This window comes from Dendropsophus ebraccatus, unplaced genomic scaffold (assembly GCF_027789765.1).
Source record: "Dendropsophus ebraccatus isolate aDenEbr1 unplaced genomic scaffold, aDenEbr1.pat pat_scaffold_582_ctg1, whole genome shotgun sequence".
Taxonomy (NCBI): domain Eukaryota; kingdom Metazoa; phylum Chordata; class Amphibia; order Anura; family Hylidae; genus Dendropsophus; species Dendropsophus ebraccatus.
Genome location: NW_027210181.1, coordinates 85,408 through 100,873, shown reverse-complemented (window position 1 = coordinate 100,873; position 15,466 = coordinate 85,408). Strand labels below are relative to the sequence as shown.

General features: G+C 51.0%; 44 non-coding genes across 44 annotated transcripts; 20 read left to right on the top strand and 24 right to left on the bottom strand.

Annotated features, from left to right (window-relative positions):
- Nucleotides 1-556: 556 nt before the first annotated feature.
- On the top strand, nt 557-629 carry TRNAA-AGC (transfer RNA alanine (anticodon AGC)). The gene has a single exon. It is a non-coding gene; the product is annotated as a tRNA-Ala (tRNA).
- A 77-nt stretch (nt 630-706) lies between these two features.
- On the top strand, nt 707-792 carry TRNAY-GUA (transfer RNA tyrosine (anticodon GUA)). The gene is given in 2 exon segments: nt 707-743; nt 758-792. It is a non-coding gene; the product is annotated as a tRNA-Tyr (tRNA).
- Nucleotides 793-1,034: 242 nt separating this feature from the next.
- TRNAN-GUU (transfer RNA asparagine (anticodon GUU)) lies at nt 1,035-1,109 on the bottom strand. Its single transcript has one exon. It is a non-coding gene; the product is annotated as a tRNA-Asn (tRNA).
- A 600-nt stretch (nt 1,110-1,709) lies between these two features.
- On the bottom strand, nt 1,710-1,782 carry TRNAV-CAC (transfer RNA valine (anticodon CAC)). The gene has a single exon. It is a non-coding gene; the product is annotated as a tRNA-Val (tRNA).
- A 575-nt stretch (nt 1,783-2,357) lies between these two features.
- On the top strand, nt 2,358-2,443 carry TRNAY-GUA (transfer RNA tyrosine (anticodon GUA)). The gene is given in 2 exon segments: nt 2,358-2,394; nt 2,408-2,443. It is a non-coding gene; the product is annotated as a tRNA-Tyr (tRNA).
- Nucleotides 2,444-2,684: 241 nt separating this feature from the next.
- Nucleotides 2,685-2,758, bottom strand: TRNAN-GUU (transfer RNA asparagine (anticodon GUU)). The gene has a single exon. It is a non-coding gene; the product is annotated as a tRNA-Asn (tRNA).
- A 190-nt stretch (nt 2,759-2,948) lies between these two features.
- On the top strand, nt 2,949-3,020 carry TRNAM-CAU (transfer RNA methionine (anticodon CAU)). Its single transcript has one exon. It is a non-coding gene; the product is annotated as a tRNA-Met (tRNA).
- Nucleotides 3,021-3,366: 346 nt separating this feature from the next.
- TRNAV-CAC (transfer RNA valine (anticodon CAC)) lies at nt 3,367-3,440 on the bottom strand. The gene has a single exon. It is a non-coding gene; the product is annotated as a tRNA-Val (tRNA).
- Nucleotides 3,441-3,561: 121 nt separating this feature from the next.
- TRNAV-AAC (transfer RNA valine (anticodon AAC)) lies at nt 3,562-3,635 on the bottom strand. Its single transcript has one exon. It is a non-coding gene; the product is annotated as a tRNA-Val (tRNA).
- Nucleotides 3,636-4,033: 398 nt separating this feature from the next.
- Nucleotides 4,034-4,120, top strand: TRNAY-GUA (transfer RNA tyrosine (anticodon GUA)). Its single transcript is given in 2 exon segments — nt 4,034-4,070; nt 4,085-4,120. It is a non-coding gene; the product is annotated as a tRNA-Tyr (tRNA).
- A 244-nt stretch (nt 4,121-4,364) lies between these two features.
- Nucleotides 4,365-4,437, bottom strand: TRNAN-GUU (transfer RNA asparagine (anticodon GUU)). The gene has a single exon. It is a non-coding gene; the product is annotated as a tRNA-Asn (tRNA).
- A 189-nt stretch (nt 4,438-4,626) lies between these two features.
- Nucleotides 4,627-4,698, top strand: TRNAM-CAU (transfer RNA methionine (anticodon CAU)). Its single transcript has one exon. It is a non-coding gene; the product is annotated as a tRNA-Met (tRNA).
- A 339-nt stretch (nt 4,699-5,037) lies between these two features.
- On the bottom strand, nt 5,038-5,111 carry TRNAV-CAC (transfer RNA valine (anticodon CAC)). The gene has a single exon. It is a non-coding gene; the product is annotated as a tRNA-Val (tRNA).
- Nucleotides 5,112-5,232: 121 nt separating this feature from the next.
- On the bottom strand, nt 5,233-5,305 carry TRNAV-AAC (transfer RNA valine (anticodon AAC)). The gene has a single exon. It is a non-coding gene; the product is annotated as a tRNA-Val (tRNA).
- Nucleotides 5,306-5,723: 418 nt separating this feature from the next.
- Nucleotides 5,724-5,810, top strand: TRNAY-GUA (transfer RNA tyrosine (anticodon GUA)). The gene is given in 2 exon segments: nt 5,724-5,760; nt 5,775-5,810. It is a non-coding gene; the product is annotated as a tRNA-Tyr (tRNA).
- A 213-nt stretch (nt 5,811-6,023) lies between these two features.
- Nucleotides 6,024-6,097, bottom strand: TRNAN-GUU (transfer RNA asparagine (anticodon GUU)). Its single transcript has one exon. It is a non-coding gene; the product is annotated as a tRNA-Asn (tRNA).
- A 187-nt stretch (nt 6,098-6,284) lies between these two features.
- On the top strand, nt 6,285-6,356 carry TRNAM-CAU (transfer RNA methionine (anticodon CAU)). Its single transcript has one exon. It is a non-coding gene; the product is annotated as a tRNA-Met (tRNA).
- Nucleotides 6,357-6,699: 343 nt separating this feature from the next.
- TRNAV-CAC (transfer RNA valine (anticodon CAC)) lies at nt 6,700-6,772 on the bottom strand. Its single transcript has one exon. It is a non-coding gene; the product is annotated as a tRNA-Val (tRNA).
- Nucleotides 6,773-6,893: 121 nt separating this feature from the next.
- On the bottom strand, nt 6,894-6,965 carry TRNAV-AAC (transfer RNA valine (anticodon AAC)). Its single transcript has one exon. It is a non-coding gene; the product is annotated as a tRNA-Val (tRNA).
- A 727-nt stretch (nt 6,966-7,692) lies between these two features.
- Nucleotides 7,693-7,766, bottom strand: TRNAN-GUU (transfer RNA asparagine (anticodon GUU)). The gene has a single exon. It is a non-coding gene; the product is annotated as a tRNA-Asn (tRNA).
- A 191-nt stretch (nt 7,767-7,957) lies between these two features.
- TRNAM-CAU (transfer RNA methionine (anticodon CAU)) lies at nt 7,958-8,029 on the top strand. Its single transcript has one exon. It is a non-coding gene; the product is annotated as a tRNA-Met (tRNA).
- A 344-nt stretch (nt 8,030-8,373) lies between these two features.
- Nucleotides 8,374-8,445, bottom strand: TRNAV-CAC (transfer RNA valine (anticodon CAC)). Its single transcript has one exon. It is a non-coding gene; the product is annotated as a tRNA-Val (tRNA).
- Nucleotides 8,446-8,566: 121 nt separating this feature from the next.
- TRNAV-AAC (transfer RNA valine (anticodon AAC)) lies at nt 8,567-8,640 on the bottom strand. The gene has a single exon. It is a non-coding gene; the product is annotated as a tRNA-Val (tRNA).
- A 243-nt stretch (nt 8,641-8,883) lies between these two features.
- On the top strand, nt 8,884-8,956 carry TRNAA-AGC (transfer RNA alanine (anticodon AGC)). Its single transcript has one exon. It is a non-coding gene; the product is annotated as a tRNA-Ala (tRNA).
- An 82-nt stretch (nt 8,957-9,038) lies between these two features.
- TRNAY-GUA (transfer RNA tyrosine (anticodon GUA)) lies at nt 9,039-9,125 on the top strand. The gene is given in 2 exon segments: nt 9,039-9,075; nt 9,090-9,125. It is a non-coding gene; the product is annotated as a tRNA-Tyr (tRNA).
- A 244-nt stretch (nt 9,126-9,369) lies between these two features.
- On the bottom strand, nt 9,370-9,443 carry TRNAN-GUU (transfer RNA asparagine (anticodon GUU)). Its single transcript has one exon. It is a non-coding gene; the product is annotated as a tRNA-Asn (tRNA).
- A 191-nt stretch (nt 9,444-9,634) lies between these two features.
- On the top strand, nt 9,635-9,706 carry TRNAM-CAU (transfer RNA methionine (anticodon CAU)). Its single transcript has one exon. It is a non-coding gene; the product is annotated as a tRNA-Met (tRNA).
- A 343-nt stretch (nt 9,707-10,049) lies between these two features.
- Nucleotides 10,050-10,122, bottom strand: TRNAV-CAC (transfer RNA valine (anticodon CAC)). The gene has a single exon. It is a non-coding gene; the product is annotated as a tRNA-Val (tRNA).
- Nucleotides 10,123-10,243: 121 nt separating this feature from the next.
- On the bottom strand, nt 10,244-10,316 carry TRNAV-AAC (transfer RNA valine (anticodon AAC)). Its single transcript has one exon. It is a non-coding gene; the product is annotated as a tRNA-Val (tRNA).
- Nucleotides 10,317-10,557: 241 nt separating this feature from the next.
- Nucleotides 10,558-10,630, top strand: TRNAA-AGC (transfer RNA alanine (anticodon AGC)). The gene has a single exon. It is a non-coding gene; the product is annotated as a tRNA-Ala (tRNA).
- An 81-nt stretch (nt 10,631-10,711) lies between these two features.
- On the top strand, nt 10,712-10,798 carry TRNAY-GUA (transfer RNA tyrosine (anticodon GUA)). Its single transcript is given in 2 exon segments — nt 10,712-10,748; nt 10,763-10,798. It is a non-coding gene; the product is annotated as a tRNA-Tyr (tRNA).
- A 241-nt stretch (nt 10,799-11,039) lies between these two features.
- TRNAN-GUU (transfer RNA asparagine (anticodon GUU)) lies at nt 11,040-11,113 on the bottom strand. Its single transcript has one exon. It is a non-coding gene; the product is annotated as a tRNA-Asn (tRNA).
- Nucleotides 11,114-11,305: 192 nt separating this feature from the next.
- Nucleotides 11,306-11,377, top strand: TRNAM-CAU (transfer RNA methionine (anticodon CAU)). The gene has a single exon. It is a non-coding gene; the product is annotated as a tRNA-Met (tRNA).
- Nucleotides 11,378-11,720: 343 nt separating this feature from the next.
- Nucleotides 11,721-11,793, bottom strand: TRNAV-AAC (transfer RNA valine (anticodon AAC)). Its single transcript has one exon. It is a non-coding gene; the product is annotated as a tRNA-Val (tRNA).
- Nucleotides 11,794-11,915: 122 nt separating this feature from the next.
- Nucleotides 11,916-11,989, bottom strand: TRNAV-AAC (transfer RNA valine (anticodon AAC)). Its single transcript has one exon. It is a non-coding gene; the product is annotated as a tRNA-Val (tRNA).
- A 241-nt stretch (nt 11,990-12,230) lies between these two features.
- Nucleotides 12,231-12,303, top strand: TRNAA-AGC (transfer RNA alanine (anticodon AGC)). The gene has a single exon. It is a non-coding gene; the product is annotated as a tRNA-Ala (tRNA).
- An 82-nt stretch (nt 12,304-12,385) lies between these two features.
- Nucleotides 12,386-12,472, top strand: TRNAY-GUA (transfer RNA tyrosine (anticodon GUA)). Its single transcript is given in 2 exon segments — nt 12,386-12,422; nt 12,437-12,472. It is a non-coding gene; the product is annotated as a tRNA-Tyr (tRNA).
- Nucleotides 12,473-12,718: 246 nt separating this feature from the next.
- TRNAN-GUU (transfer RNA asparagine (anticodon GUU)) lies at nt 12,719-12,792 on the bottom strand. Its single transcript has one exon. It is a non-coding gene; the product is annotated as a tRNA-Asn (tRNA).
- Nucleotides 12,793-12,983: 191 nt separating this feature from the next.
- On the top strand, nt 12,984-13,055 carry TRNAM-CAU (transfer RNA methionine (anticodon CAU)). Its single transcript has one exon. It is a non-coding gene; the product is annotated as a tRNA-Met (tRNA).
- Nucleotides 13,056-13,480: 425 nt separating this feature from the next.
- Nucleotides 13,481-13,553, bottom strand: TRNAV-AAC (transfer RNA valine (anticodon AAC)). Its single transcript has one exon. It is a non-coding gene; the product is annotated as a tRNA-Val (tRNA).
- Nucleotides 13,554-13,787: 234 nt separating this feature from the next.
- Nucleotides 13,788-13,860, top strand: TRNAA-AGC (transfer RNA alanine (anticodon AGC)). Its single transcript has one exon. It is a non-coding gene; the product is annotated as a tRNA-Ala (tRNA).
- An 82-nt stretch (nt 13,861-13,942) lies between these two features.
- On the top strand, nt 13,943-14,027 carry TRNAY-GUA (transfer RNA tyrosine (anticodon GUA)). Its single transcript is given in 2 exon segments — nt 13,943-13,979; nt 13,993-14,027. It is a non-coding gene; the product is annotated as a tRNA-Tyr (tRNA).
- Nucleotides 14,028-14,272: 245 nt separating this feature from the next.
- Nucleotides 14,273-14,346, bottom strand: TRNAN-GUU (transfer RNA asparagine (anticodon GUU)). Its single transcript has one exon. It is a non-coding gene; the product is annotated as a tRNA-Asn (tRNA).
- Nucleotides 14,347-14,955: 609 nt separating this feature from the next.
- On the bottom strand, nt 14,956-15,028 carry TRNAV-CAC (transfer RNA valine (anticodon CAC)). The gene has a single exon. It is a non-coding gene; the product is annotated as a tRNA-Val (tRNA).
- Nucleotides 15,029-15,466: the final 438 nt, after the last annotated feature.

Below are 15,466 nucleotides of genomic sequence, written 5' to 3'. Positions count from 1 at the left end.
ATTTCACGTGTTGGTGCCTTTGGCTACGTATGGGGTAGCAAACGGCTGCAAAAGAACTGTGTTTCTTGCCCGGTTTCGAACCGGGGACCTTTCGCGTGTGAGGCGAAGTGATAACGCTACACTACAGAAACCTGCCTGTGAGACAGGGCACCGCTATGGCGAGCCAGCCGCCAGTATTTCAAACCGAGCGGAGGAAAACTGGGGCTTCGAAGTAAAAAGGTTTGTCCCTGGATCAAAAGGTACCCAAACCAATGTTTATGCCCGGTTTCGAATCCGGGGACCTTTGCGTGTTCAGGCGAACGTGATGACCACTACAATACGAAACTCGGCGGAGGCCAACGCAGCTTCCTCGCGAGCGAAACAAACACAAGTTTGAAAAAAGGAAAGGAAAGTACTTTAACTGGGGACCATCCCAGGCTGCCCAAGTCCTGTCAGCTTCCCAATAGTTTCTTACTTGTGGCGATTGGGATGCACACTTAAAAAAAAAAAAAAAAAAAAAAAACTGGTTTTTAAGTCACAGCGTGTGGGATGAGGGCCAAAGTGAACGGACGTGAGAGGGGGATTAGCTCAAATGGTAGAGCGCTCGCTTAGCATGCGAGAGGTAGCGGGATCGATGCCCGCATCCTCCATAACTTTTGACTTTTCAATGCTTTTCTCATGCCACTCTTGACAAGCCTAGGAGGTAGGCGAGCAAAGGCCGGCCAAGCCTTCGATAGCTCAGCTGGTAGAGCGGAGGACTGTAGTAAAAACATTAGCAATCCTTAGGTCGCTGGTTCGATCCGGCTCGAAGGGACCTTTTCTTTGGGGGGAGGAGGCGGGGCATCCTTCGTGTTGGACCTTTCGAGCAGCTGGAAACACACATTTTGGCTGCGCTCTTCCTCTACTACCTTAAAACACCCTTTTAAGAGAGCTGTGCTCCCAGTCTGAGGAATTTAAAAAACAACACCACATCCAAGCTCTCAGTTGGAGTGCAGCTCAGGCCTGCCAAAGGAGGGCCTTTCGCTGTGCCCTGAAAGCCAAGAAAATTAGGCCATCGTCCCTGGTGGACTCGAACCACCAACCTTTCGGTTAACAGCCGAACGCAGCTAAACCGATTGCGCCACAGAGACACCGTTGCTGCACGCAATTGCTCGAGCCCAGCCAGGCACATGACCTTTGACTCAATAATATCGAAAAAGGAAAACAGCCTCAAGGGGGGGCCCTGGACTTTACAAAATGGCTATACTTGATGGCGCATGGTAGCCAGAGGCCACCTATTTCGGCTTCTCTTCCCGCCTTCCTAACCTCCTGAGCAGCAGCCGAGTGGCGCAGCGGAACGCGTGCTGGGCCATAACCCAGAGGTCGATGGATCGAAACCATCCTCTGCTAAGAGCTCACTTTTACAAAACCCGCAAGTACAATTCCCCAGAAGTTTCTGCTTAAAATTAGGAGAGTGGGGGCCGATCATCAGCCGCCTCTTGCTCGTTGCCAAACACCTGTCTTCAATATCTCCAACAAGACAAACTGGACAAGTATGGCTGTGTCTAAAAAGCCTTGTTGCAAGCAAATATCACCTGCTTGCGCAAAGAAGGTTTTGTGTTGCACTAGTGGGGTAGCCAAAAATTTCTTCCAGAAGCACCATGCTTCTGCCCGGTTTCGAAGCCGGAATATTTCACGTGTTGGTGCTTTTGGCTACGTAGTGGGGTAGCCAAAAGGCTGCAAAAGAACTGTGTTTCTGCCCGGTTTCGAACCGGGGACCTTTCGCGTGTGAGGCGAACGTGATAACCGCTACACTACAGAAACCTGCCTGTTGAGACAGGCACCGCTATGGCGAGCCAGCCGCCAGTATTCAAACCGAGCGGAGGAAAACTGGGGCTTCGAAGTAAAAAGGTTTGTCCTGGATCAAAAGGGTACCCAAACCATGTTTCTGCCCGTTTCGAACCGGGGACTTCGCGTTAGGCGAACGTGATGACCACTACACTACAGAACTCGGCGGAGGCCAACGCAGCTTTCCTCGCGAGCGAAAACACAAGTTTGAAAAAAGGAAGGAAAGTACTTTAAACTGGGGACCATCCCAGCTGCCCCAAGTCCTGTCAGCTCCCAATAGTTTCTTACTTGTGGCGATGGGATGCACACTTAAAAAAAAAAACAAAAAAAAACAAAAAAAAACTGGTTATTTAAGTCACAGCGTGGTGGGATGATGGCCAAAGTGAACGGACGTGAGAGGGGATTAGCTCAAATGGTAGAGCGCTCGCTTAGCATGCGAGAGGTAGCGGGATCGATGCCCGCATCCTCCATAACCTTTGACTTTTTCAAATGCCTTTTCTCATGCCACTCTTTGACAAGCCTAGGAGGTAGGCGAGCAAAGGCCGGCCAAGCCTTCGATAGCTCAGCTGGTAGAGCGGAGGACTGTAGTAAAAACATTACAATCCTTAGGTCGCTGGTTCGATTCCGGCTCGAAGGACCTTTTCTTTGGGGGGAGGGAGGCGGGTGCATCCTTCGTGTTGGACCTTTCGAGCAGCTGAAACAACATTCTGGCTGCGCTCTTCCTCTACTACCTTAAAACACCCTTTTAAGAGAGCTGTGCTCCCAGTCTGAGGAATTTAAAACAGACACCACATCCAAGCCTCAGTTGTGAGTTGCAGCTCAGGCCTGCCAAAGGAGGGCCTTTCGCTGTGCCTGATAAGCCAAAGAAATTAGGCCATCGTCCCTGGGTGGACTCGAACCACCAACCTTTCGGTTAACAGCCGAACGCGCTAACCGATTGCGCCACAGAGACACCGTTGCTGCACGCAATTGCTCGAAGCCCCAGCCAGGTCACATGACCTTTGACTCAATAATATCGAAAAAGAAAACAGCCTCAAGGGGGGGCCCTGGCCTTTAACAAATGGCTATACTTGCTGGCGCATGGTAGCCAGAGGCCACCTATTTCGGCTTCTCTTCCCCGCCTTCCTAACCTCATGAGCAGCAGCAGAGTGGCGCAGCGGAAGCGTGCTGGGCCCATAACCCAGAGGTCGATGGATCGAAACCATCCTCTGCTAAGAGCTCACTTTTACAAACCCCGCAAGTACAATTCCCCAGAAGTTTCTGCTTAAAATCTAGGAGAGTGGGGGCCGATTCATCAGCCGCCTCTTGCTCGTTGCCAAACACCTGTCTTCAATATCTCCAACAAGACAAACTGGACAAGTATGTGGCTGTGTCTAAAAGCCTTGTTGCAAGCAAATATCACCCTGCTTGCGCCAAAGAAGGTTTTGTGTTGCACTAGTGGGGTAGCCAAAAATTTCTTCCAGAAGCACCATGCTTCTGCCCGGTTTCGACGCCGGAATATTTCACGTGTTGGTGCTTTTGGCTACGTAGTGGGGTAGCCAAAAGGCTGCAAAAGAACTGTGTTTCTGCCCGGTTTCGAACCGGGGACCTTTCGCGTGTGAGGCGAACTGTGATAACCGCTACACTACAGAAACCTGCCTGTTGAGACAGGCACCGCTATGGCGAGCCAGCCGCCAGTATTCAAACCGAGCGGAGGAAAACTGGGGCTTCGAAGTAAAAAGGTTTGTCCCTGGATCAAAAGGGTACCCAAACCAATCGTTCTGCCCGGTTTCGAACCGGGGACCTTTCGCGTGTTAGGCGAACGTGATGACCACTACACTACAGAAACTCGGCGGAGGCCAACGCAGCTTTCCTCGCAGAGCGAACAACACAAGTTTGAAAAAGGAAGGAAAGTACTTTAAACTGGGGACCATCCCAGGCTGCCCCAAGTCCTGTCAGCTTCCCAATAGTTTCTTACTTGTGGCGATTGGGATGCACACTTAAAAAAACAAAACAAAAAAAACAAAAAAAAAACTGGTTATTTAAGTCACAGCGTGGTGGGATGATGGCCAAAGTGAACGGACGGTGAGAGGGGGATTAGCTCAAATGGTTAGAGCGCTCGCTTAGCATGCGAGAGGTAGCGGGATCGATGCCCGCATTCCTCCATAACCTTTTGACTTTTTCAAATGCCTTTTCTCATGCCACTCTTTGACAAGCCTAGGAGGTAGGCGAGCAAAGGCCGGCCAAGCCTTCGATAGCTCAGCTGGTAGAGCGGAGGACTGTAGTAAAAACATTAGCAATCCTTAGGTCGCTGGTTCGATTCCGGCTCGAAGGACCTTTTTCTTTGGGGGAGGGAGGCGGGTGCATCCTTTCGTGTGGACCCTTTCGAGCAGCTGAAACACACATTCTGGCTGCGCTCTTCCTCTACTACCTTAAAACACCCTTTTAAGAGAGCTGTGCTCCCAGTCTGAGGAATTTAAAACAGACACCACATCCAAGCTCTCAGTTGGGAGTGCAGCTCAGGCCTGCCAAAGGAGGGCCTTTCGCTGTGCCCTGAAAGCCAAAGAAAATTAGGCCATCGTCCCTGGGTGGACTCGAACCACCAACCTTTCGGTTAACAGCCGAACGCGCTAACGATTGCGCCACAGAGACACCGTTGCTGCACGCAATTGCTCGAAGCCCCAGCCAGGTCACATGACCTTTGACTCAATAATATCGAAAAAGGAAAACAGCCTCAAGGGGGGGCCCTGGCCTTTAACAAATGGCTATATGCTGGCGCATGGTAGCCAGAGGCCACCTATTTCGGCTTCTCTTCCCCGCCTTCCTAACCTCCTGAGCAGCAGCAGAGTGGCGCAGCGGAAGCGTGCTGGGCCCATAACCCAGAGGTCGATGGATCGAAACCATCCTCTGCTAAGAGCTCACTTTTACAAACCCCGCAAGTACAATTCCCCAGAAGTTTCTGCTTAAAATCTAGGAGAGTGGGGGCGATTCATCAGCCGCCTCTTGCTCGTTGCCAAACACCTGTCTTCAATATCTCCAACAAGACAAACTGGACAAGTATGTGGCTGTGTCTAAAAAGCCTTGTTGCAAGCAAATATCACCTGCTTGCGCAAAGAAGGTTTGTGTTGCACTAGTGGGGTAGCCAAAATTTCTTCCAGAAGCACCATGCTTCTGCCCGGTTTCGAAGCCGGAATATTTCACGTGTTGGTGCTTTGGCTACGTAGTGGGGTAGCCAAAAGGCTGCAAAAGAACTGTGTTCTGCCCGGTTTCGAACCGGGGACCTTTCGCGTGTGAGGCGAACGTGATAACCGCTACACTACAGAAACCTGCCTGTTGAGACAGGCACCGCTATGGCGAGCCAGCCGCCAGTATTCAAACCGAGCGGAGGAAAACTGGGGCTTCGAAGTAAAAAGGTTTGTCCCTGGATCAAAAGGGTACCCAAACCAATGTTTCTGCCCGGTTTCGAACCGGGGACCTTTCGCGTGTTAGGCGAACGTGATGACCACTACACTACAGAAACTCGGCGGAGGCCAACGCAGCTTTCCTCGCGAGCGAACAACACAAGTTTGAAAAAAGGAAGGAAAGTACTTTAAACTGGGGACCATCCCAGGCTGCCCCAAGTCCTGTCAGCTTCCCAATAGTTTCTTACTTGTGGCGATTGGGATGCACACTTAAAAAAACAAAACAAAACAAAACAAAAAAAAACTGGTTATTTAAGTCACAGCGTGGTGGGATGATGGCCAAAGTGAACGGACGTGAGAGGGGGATTAGCTCAAATGGTAGAGCGCTCGCTTAGCATGCGAGAGGTAGCGGGATCGATGCCCGCATCCAGCGGGATCGATGCCCGCATCCTCCATAACCTTTTGACTTTTTCAAATGCCTTTTCTCATGCCACTCTTTGACAAGCCTAGGAGGTAGGCGAGCAAAGGCCGGCCAAGCCTTCGATAGCTCAGCTGGTAGAGCGGAGGACTGTAGTAAAAACATTAGCAATCCTTAGGTCGCTGGTTCGATTCCGGCTCGAAGGACCTTTTCGTGTTGGACCTTTCGAGCAGCTGAAACACACATTCTGGCTGCGCTCTTCCTCTACTACCTTAAAACACCCTTTTAAGAGAGCTGTGCTCCCAGTCTGAGGAATTTAAAACAGACACCACATCCAAGCTCTCAGTTGGGAGTGCAGCTCAGGCCTGCCAAAGGAGGGCCTTTCGCTGTGCCCTGAAAGCCAAAGAAAATTAGGCCATCGTCCCTGGGTGGACTCGAACCACCAACCTTTCGGTTAACAGCCGAACGCGCTAACCGATTGCGCCACAGAGACACCGTTGCTGCACGCAATTGCTCGAAGCCCAGCCAGGTCACATGACCTTTGACTATAATATCGAAAAAGGAAAACAGCCTCAAGGGGGGGCCCTGGCCTTTAACAAATGGCTATACTTGCTGGCGCATGGTAGCCAGAGGCCACCTATTTCGGCTTCTCTTCCCGCCTTCCTAACCTCCTGAGCAGCAGCAGAGTGGCGCAGCGGAAGCGTGCTGGGCCCATAACCCAGAGGTCGATGGATCGAAACCATCCTCTGCTAAGAGCTCACTTTACAAACCCCGCAAGTACAATTCCCAGAAGTTTCTGCTTAAAATCTAGGAGAGTGGGGGCCGATTCATCAGCCGCCTCTTGCTCGTTGCCAAACACCTGTCTTCAATATCTCCAACAAGACAAACTGGACAAGTATGTGGCTGTGTCTAAAAAGCCTTGTTGCAAGCAAATATCACCTGCTTGCGCAAAGAAGGTTTTGTGTTGCACTAGTGGGGTAGCCAAAAATTTCTTCCAGAAGCACCATGCTTCTGCCCGGTTTCGAAGCCGGAATATTTCACGTGTTGGTGCTTTTGGCTACGTAGTGGGGTAGCCAAAAGGCTGCAAAAGAACTGTGTTTCTGCCCGGTTTCGAACCGGGGACCTTTCGCGTGTGAGGCGAACGTGATAACCGCTACACTACAGAAACCTGCCTGTTGAGACAGGCACCGCTATGGCGAGCCAGCCGCCAGTATTCAAACCGAGCGGAGGAAAACTGGGGCTTCGAAGTAAAAAGGTTTGTCCCTGGATCAAAAGGGTACCCAAACCAATGTTTCTGCCCGGTTTCGAACCGGGGACCTTTCGCGTGTTAGGCGACGTGATGACCACTACACTACAGAAACTCGGCGGAGGCCAACGCAGCTTTCCTCGCCAGCGAACCAACACAAGTTTGAAAAAAGGAGAAAGTACTTTTAAACTGGGGACCATCCCAGGCTGCCCCAAGTCCTGTCAGCTTCCCAATAGTTTCTTACTTGTGGCGATTGGGATGCACACTTAAAAAACAAAAACAAAAAAAAACAAAAAAAAAACTGTTATTTAAGGTCACAGCGTGGTCGGATGATGGCCAAAGTGAACGGACGTGAGAGGGGGATTAGTCAAATGGTAGAGCGCTCGCTTAGCATGCGAAGAGGTAGCGGGATCGCTGCCCGCATCCTCCATAACCTTTTGACTTTTTCAAATGCCTTTTCTCATGCCACTCTTTGACAAGCTAGGAAGGTAGGCGAGCAAAGGCCGGCCAAGCCTTCGATAGCTCAGCTGGTAGAGCGGAGGACTGTAGTAAAAACATTAGCAATCCTTAGGTCGCTGGTCGATTCCGGCTCGCAGGACCTTTTCTTTGGGGGGAGGGAGGCGGGTGCTCCTTTCGTGTTGACCTTTCGAGCAGCTGAAACACACATTCTGGCTGCGCTCTTCCTTCTACTACCTTAAAACCACCCTTTTAAGAGAGCTGTGCTCCCAGTCTGAGGAATTTAAAACAGACACCACATCCAAGCTCTCAGTTGGGAGTGCAGCTCAGGCCTGCCAAAGGAGGGCCTTTCGCTGTGCCCTGAAAGCCAAAGAAAATTAGGCCATCGTCCCTGGGTGGACTCGAACCACCAACCTTTCGGTTAACAGCCGAACGCGCTAACCGATTGCGCCACAGAGACACCGTTGCTGCACGCAATTGCTCGAAGCCCCAGCCAGGTCACATGACCTTTGACTCAATAATATCGAAAAAGGAAAACAGCCTTAAGGGGGGGCCCTGGCCTTTAACAAATGGCTATACTTGCTGGCGCATGGTAGCCAGAGGCCACCTATTTCGGCTTCTCTTCCCCGCCTTCCTAACCTCCTGAGCAGCAGCAGAGTGGCGCAGCGGAAGCGTGCTGGGCCCATAACCCAGAGGTCGATGGATCGAAACCATCCTCTGCTAAGAGCTCACTTTTACAAACCCGCAAGTACAATTCCCCAGAAGTTTCTGCTTAAAATCTAGGAGAGTGGGGGCCGATTCATCAGCCGCCTCTTGCTCGTTGCCAAACACCTGTCTTCAATATCTCCAACAAGACAAACTGGACAAGTATGTGGCTGTGTCTAAAAAGCCTTGTTGCAAGCAAATATCACCTGCTTGCGCAAAGAAGGTTTTGTGTTGCACTAGTGGGGTAGCCAAAAATTTCTTCCAGAAGCACCATGCTTCTGCCCGGTTTCGAAGCCGGAATATTTCACGTGTTGGTGCTTTTGGCTACGTAGTGGGGTAGCCAAAAGGCTGCAAAAGAACTGTGTTTCTGCCCGGTTCGAACCGGGGACCTTTCGCGTGTGAGGCGAACGTGATAACCGCTACACTACAGAAACCTGCCTGTTGAGACAGGCACCGCTATGGCGAGCCAGCCGCCAGTATTCAAACCGAGCGGAGGAAAACTGGGGCTTCGAAGTAAAAAGGTTTGTCCCTGGATCAAAAGGGTACCCAAACCAATGTTTCTGCCCGGTTTCGAACCGGGGACCTTTCGCGTGTTAGGCGAACGTGATGACCACTACACTACAGAAAACTCGGCGGAGGCCAACGCAGCTTTCCTCGCGCGAGCGAACAACACAAGTTTGAAAAAAGGAAGGAAAGTACTTTAAACTGGGGACCATCCCAGGCTGCCCCAAGTCCTGTCAGCTTCCCAATAGTTTCTTACTTGTGGCGATTGGGATGCACACTTAAAAAAAAAAAACAAAAAAAAACAAAAAAAAACTGGTTATTTAAGTCACAGCGTGGTGGGATGATGGCCAAAGTGAACGGACGTGAGAGGGGGATTAGCTCAAATGGTAGAGCGCTCGCTTAGCATGCGAGAGGTAGCGGGATCGATGCCCGCATCCTCCATAACCTTTTGACTTTTTCAAATGCCTTTTCTCATGCCACTCTTTGACAAGCCTAGGAGGTAGGCGAGCAAAGGCCGGCCAAGCCTTCGATAGCTCAGCTGGTAGAGCGGAGGACTGTAGTAAAAACATTAGCAATCCTTAGGTCGCTGGTTCGATTCCGGCTCGAAGGACCTTTTTCTTTTGGGGGAGGGAGGCGGGTGCATCCTTTCGTGTTGGACCTTTCGAGCAGCTGAAACACACATTCTGGCTGCGCTCTTCCTCTACTACCTTAAAACACCCTTTAAGAGAGCTGTGCTCCCAGTCTGAGGAATTTAAAACAGACACCACATCCAAGCTCTCAGTTGGGAGTGCAGCTCAGGCCTGCCAAAGGAGGGCCTTTCGCTGTGCCCTGAAAGCCAAAGAAAATTAGGCCATCGTCCCTGGGTGGACTCGAACCACCAACCTTTCGGTTAACAGCCGAACGCGCTAACCGATTGCGCCACAGAGACACCGTTGCTGCACGCAATTGCTCGAAGCCCCAGCCAGGTCACATGACCTTTGACTCAATAATATCGAAAAAGGAAAACAGCCTCAAGGGGGGGCCCTGGCCTTTAACAAATGGCTATACTTGCTGGCGCATGGTAGCCAGAGGCCACCTATTTCGGCTTCTCTTCCCCGCCTTCCTAACCTCCTGAGCAGCAGCAGAGTGGCGCAGCGGAAGCGTGCTGGGCCCATAACCCAGAGGTCGATGGATCGAAACCATCCTCTGCTAAGAGCTCACTTTTACAAACCCCGCAAGTACAATTCCCCAGAAGTTTCTGCTTAAAATCTAGGAGAGTGGGGGCCGATTCATCAGCCGCCTCTTGCTCGTTGCCAAACACCTGTCTTCAATATCTCCAACAAGACAAAGGACAAGTATGTGGCTGTGTCTAAAAAGCCTTGTTGCAAGCAAATATCACCTGCTTGCGCAAAGAAGGTTTTGTGTTGCACTAGTGGGGTAGCCAAAAATTTCTTCCAGAAGCACCATGCTTCTGCCCGGTTTCGAAGCCGGAATATTTCACGTGTTGGTGCTTTTGGCTACGTAGTGGGGTAGCCAAAAGGCTGCAAAAGAACTGTGTTTCTGCCCGGTTCCGAAACGGGGACCTTTCGCGTGTGAGGCGAACGTGATAACCGCTACACTACAGAAACCTGCCTGTTGAGACAGGCACCGCTATGGCGAGCCAGCCGCCAGTATTCAAACCGAGCGGAGGAAAACTGGGGCTTCGAAGTAAAAAGGTTTGTCCCTGGATCAAAAGGGTACCCAAACCAATGTTTCTGCCCGGTTTCGAACCGGGGACCTTTCGCGTGTTAGGCGAACGTGATGACCACTACACTACAGAAACTCGGCGGAGGCCAACGCAGCTTTTCCTCGCGAGCGAACAACACAAGTTTGAAAAAAGGAAGGAAGTACTTTAAACTGGGGACCATCCCAGGCTGCCCCAAGTCCTGTCAGCTTCCCAATAGTTTCTTACTTGTGGCGATTGGGATGCACACTAAAAAAAACAAAACAAAAAAAAACAAAAAAAAACTGGTTATTTAAGTCACAGCGTGGTGGGATGATGGCCAAAGTGAACGGACGTGAGAGGGGGATTAGCTCAAATGGTAGAGCGCTCGCTTAGCATGCGAGAGGTAGCGGGATCGATGCCCGCATCCTCCATAACCTTTTGACTTTTTCAAATGCCTTTCTCATGCCACTCTTTGACAAGCCTAGGAGGTAGGCGAGCAAAGGCCGGCCAAGCCTTCGATAGCTCAGCTGGTAGAGCGGAGGACTGTAGTAAAAACATTAGCAATCCTTAGGTCGCTGGTTCGATTCCGGCTCGAAGGACCTTTTTCTTTGGGGGGAGGGAGGCGGGTGCATCCTTTCGTGTTGGACCTTTCGAGCAGCTGAAACACACATTCTGGCTGCGCTCTCTACTACCTTAAAACACCCTTTTAAGAGAGCTGTGCTCCCAGTCTGAGGAATTTAAAACAGACACCACATCCAAGCTCTCAGTTGGGAGTGCAGCTCAGGCCTGCCAAAGGAGGGCCTTTCGCTGTGCCCTGAAAGCCAAAGAAAATTAGGCCATCGTCCCTGGGTGGACTCGAACCACCAACCTTTCGGTTAACAGCCGAACGCGCTAACCGATTGCGCCACAGAGACACCGTTGCTGCACGCAATTGCTCGAAGCCCCAGCCAGGTCACATGACCTTTGACTCAATAATATCGAAAAAAGGAAAACAGCCTCAAGGGGGGGCCCTGGCCTTTAACAAATGGCTATACTTGCTGGCGCATGGTAGCCAGAGGCCACCTATTTCGGCTTCTCTTCCCCGCCTTCCTAACCTCCTGAGCAGCAGCAGAGTGGCGCAGCGGAAGCGTGCTGGGCCCATAACCCAGAGGTCGATGGATCGAAACCATCCTCTGCTAAGAGCTCACTTTTACAAACCCCGCAAGTACAATCCCCAGAAGTTTCTGCTTAAAATCTAGGAGAGTGGGGGCCGATTCATCAGCCGCCTCTTGCTCGTTGCCAAACACCTGTCTTCAATATCTCCAACAAGACAAACTGGACAAGTATGTGGCTGTGTCTAAAAAGCCTTGTTGCAAGCAAAATATCACCTGCTTGCGCAAAGAAGGTTTTGTGTTGCACTAGTGGGGTAGCCAAAAATTTCTTCCAGAAGCACCATGCTTCTGCCCGGTTTCGAAGCCGGAATATTTCACGTGTTGGTGCTTTGGCTACGTAGTGGGGTAGCCAAAAGCTGCAAAAGAACTGTGTTTCTGCCCGGTTTCGAACCGGGGACCTTTCGCGTGTTAGGCGAACGTGATGACCACTACACTACAGAAACCCTGCCTGTTGAGACAGGCACCGCTATGGCGAGCCAGCCGCCAGTATTCAAACCGAGCGGAGGAAAACTGGGGCTTCGAAGTAAAAAGGTTTGTCCCTGGATCAAAAGGGTACCCAAACCAATGTTTCTGCCCGGTTTCGAACCGGGGTACCTTTCGCGTGTTAGGCGAACGTGATGACCACTACACTACAGAAACTCGGCGGAGGCCAACGCAGCTTTCCTCGCGAGCGAACAACACAAGTTTGAAAAAGGAAGGAAAGTACTTTAAACTGGGGACCATCCCAGGCTGCCCCAAGTCCTGTCAGCTTCCCAATAGTTTCTTTACTTGTGGCGATTGGGATGCACACTTAAAAAAAAAAAACAAAAAAAAACAAAAAAAAACTGGTTATTTAAGTCACAGCGTGGTGGGATGATGGCCAAAGTGAACGGACGTGAGAGGGGGATTAGCTCAAATGGTAGAGCGCTCGCTTAGCATGCGAGAGGTAGCGGGATCGATGCCCGCATCCTCCATAACCTTTTGACTTTTTCAAATGCCTTTTCTCATGCCACTCTTTGACAAGCCGAGGAGGTAGGCGAGCAAAGGCCGGCCAAGCCTTCGATAGCTCAGCTGGTAGAGCGGAGGACTGTAGTAAAAACATTAGCAATCCTTAGGTCGCTGGTTCGATTCCGGCTCGAAGGACCTTTTTCTTTGGGGGGGAGGGAGGCGGGTGCATCCTTTCGTGTTGGACCTTTCGAGCAGCTGAAACACACATTCTGGCTGCGCTCTTCCTCTACTACCTTAAAACACCCTTTTAAGAGAGCTGTGCTCCCAGTCTGAGGAATTTAAAACAGACACCACATCCAAGCTCTCAGTTGGGAGTGCAGCTCAGGCCTGCCAAAGGAGGGCCTTTCGCTGTGCCCTGAAAGCCAAAGAAAATTAGGCCATCGTCCCTGGGTGGACTCGAACCACCAACCTTTCGGTTAACAGCCGAACGCGCTAACCGATTGCGCCACAGAGACACCGTTGCTGCACGCAATTGCTCGAAGCCCCAGCCAGGTCACATGACCTTTGACTCAATAATATCGAAAAAGGAAAACAGCCTCAAGGGGGGGCCCTGGCCTTTAACAAATGGCTATACTTGCTGGCGCATGGTAGCCAGAGGCCACCTATTTCGGCTTCTCTTCCCCGCCTTCCTAACCTCCTGAGCAGCAGCAGAGTGGCGCAGCGGAAGCGTGCTGGGCCCATAACCCAGAGGTCGATGGATCGAAACCATCCTCTGCTAAGAGCTCACTTTTACAAACCCCGCAAGTACAATTCCCCAGAAGTTTCTGCTTAAAATCTAGGAGAGTGGGGGCCGATTCATCAGCCGCCTCTTGCTCGTTGCCAAACACCTGTCTTCAATATCTCCAACAAGACAAACTGGACAAGTATGTGGCTGTGTCTAAAAAGCCTTGTTGCAAGCAAATATCACCTGCTTGCGCAAAGAAGGTTTTTGTGTTGCACTAGTGGGGTAGCCAAAAATTTCTTCCAGAAGCACCATGCTTCTGCCCGGTTTCGAAGCCGGAATATTTCACGTGTTGGTGCTTTTGGCTACGTAGTGGGGTAGCCAAAAGGCTGCAAAAGAACTGTATTCAAACCGAGCGGAGGAAAACTGGGGCTTCAAAGTAAAAAGGTTTGTCCCTGGATCAAAAGGGTACCCCAAACCAATGTTTCTGCCCGGTTTCGAACTGGGGACCTTTCGCGTGTTAGGCGAACGTGATGACCACTACACTACAGAAACTCGGCGGAGGCCAACGCAGCTTTCCTCGCGACCTATGCGAACAACACAAGTTTGAAAAAGGAAGGAAAGTACTTTAAACTGGGGACCATCCCAGGCTGCCCCAAGTCCTGTCAGCTTCCCAATAGTTTCTTACTTGTGGCGATTGGGATGCACACTTAAAAAACAAAACCAAAAAAAACTGGTTATTTAAGTCACAGCGTGGTGGGATGATGGCCAAAGTGAACGGACGTGAGAGGGGGATTAGCTCAAATGGTAGAGCGCTCGCTTAGCATGCGAGAGGTAGCGGGATCGATGCCCGCATCCTCCATAACCTTTTGACTTTTTCAAATGCCTTTTCTCATGCCACTCTTTGACAAGCCTAGGAGGTAGGCGAGCAAAGGCCGGCCAAGCCTTCGATAGCTCAGCTGGTAGAGCGGAGGACTGTAGTAAAACATTAGTAATCCTTAGGTTGCTGGTTCGATTCCGGCCGAAGGACCTTTTTCTTTGGGGGGAGGGAGGCGGGTGCATCCTTTCGTGTTGGACCTTTCGAGCAGCTGAAACACACATTCTGGCTGCGCTCTTCCTCTACTACCTTAAAACACCCTTTTAAGAGAGCTGTGCTCCAAGTCTGAGGAATTTAAAACAGACACCACATCCAAGCTCCTCAGTTGGGAGTGCAGCTCAGGCCTGCCAAAGGAGGGCCTTTCGCTGTGCCCTGAAAGCCAAAGAAATTAGGCCATCGTCCCTGGGTGGACTCGAACCACCAACCTTTCGGTTAACAGCCGAACGCGCTAACCGATGGCGCCACAGAGACACCGTTGCTGCACGCAATTGCTCGAAGCCCCAGCCAGGTCACATGACCTTTGACTCAATAATATCGAAAAAGGAAAACAGCCTCAAGGGGGGGCTGTGGCCTATAACAAATGGCTATACTTGCTGGCGCATGGTAGCCAGAGGCCACCTATTTCGGCTTCTCTTCCCCGCCTTCCTAACCTCCTGAGCAGCAGCAGAGTGGCGCAGCGGAAGCGTGCTGGGCCCATAACCCAGAGGTCGATGGATCGAAACCAACCTCTGCTAAGAGCTCACTTTTACAAACCCCGCAAGTACAATTCCCCAGAAGTTTCTGCTTAAAATCTTAGGAGAGTGGGGGCCGATTCATCAGCCGCCTCTTGCTCGTTGCCAAACACCTGTCTTCAATATCTCCAACAAGACAAACTGGACAAGTATGTGGCTGTGTCTAAAAAGCCTTGTTGCAAGCAAATATCACCTGCTTGCGCAAAGAAGGTTTTGTGTTGCACTAGTGGGGTAGCCCAAAATTTCTTCCAGAAGCACCATGCTTCTGCCCGGTTTCGAAGCCGGAATATTTCACGTGTTGGTGCTTTTGGCTACGTAGTGGGGTAGCCAAAAGGCTGCAAAAGAACTGTGTTTCTGCCCGGTTTCGAACCGGGGACCTTTCGCGTGTGAGGCGAACGTGATAACCGCTACACTACAGAAACCTGCCTGTTGAGGACAGGCACCGCTATGGCGAGCCAGCCGCCAGTATTCAAACCGAGCGGAGGAAAACTGGGCTTCGAAGTAAAAAGGTTTGTCCCTGGATCAAAAGGGTACCCAAACCAATGTTCTGCCCGGTTTCGAACCGGGGACCTTTCGCGTGTAGGCGAACGTGATGACCACTACACTACAGAAACTCGGCGGAGGCCAACGCAGCTTTCCTCGCGAGCGAACAACACAAGTTTGAAAAAAGGAAGGAAAGTACTTTAAACTGGGGACCATCCCAGGCTGCCCCAAGTCCTGTCAGCTTCCCAATAGTTTCTTACTTGTGGCGATTGGGATGCACACTTAAAAAAACAAAACAAAAAAAAACAAAAAAAAACTGGTTATTTAAGTCACAGCGTGGTGGGATGATGGCCAAAGTGAACGGACGTGAGAGGGGG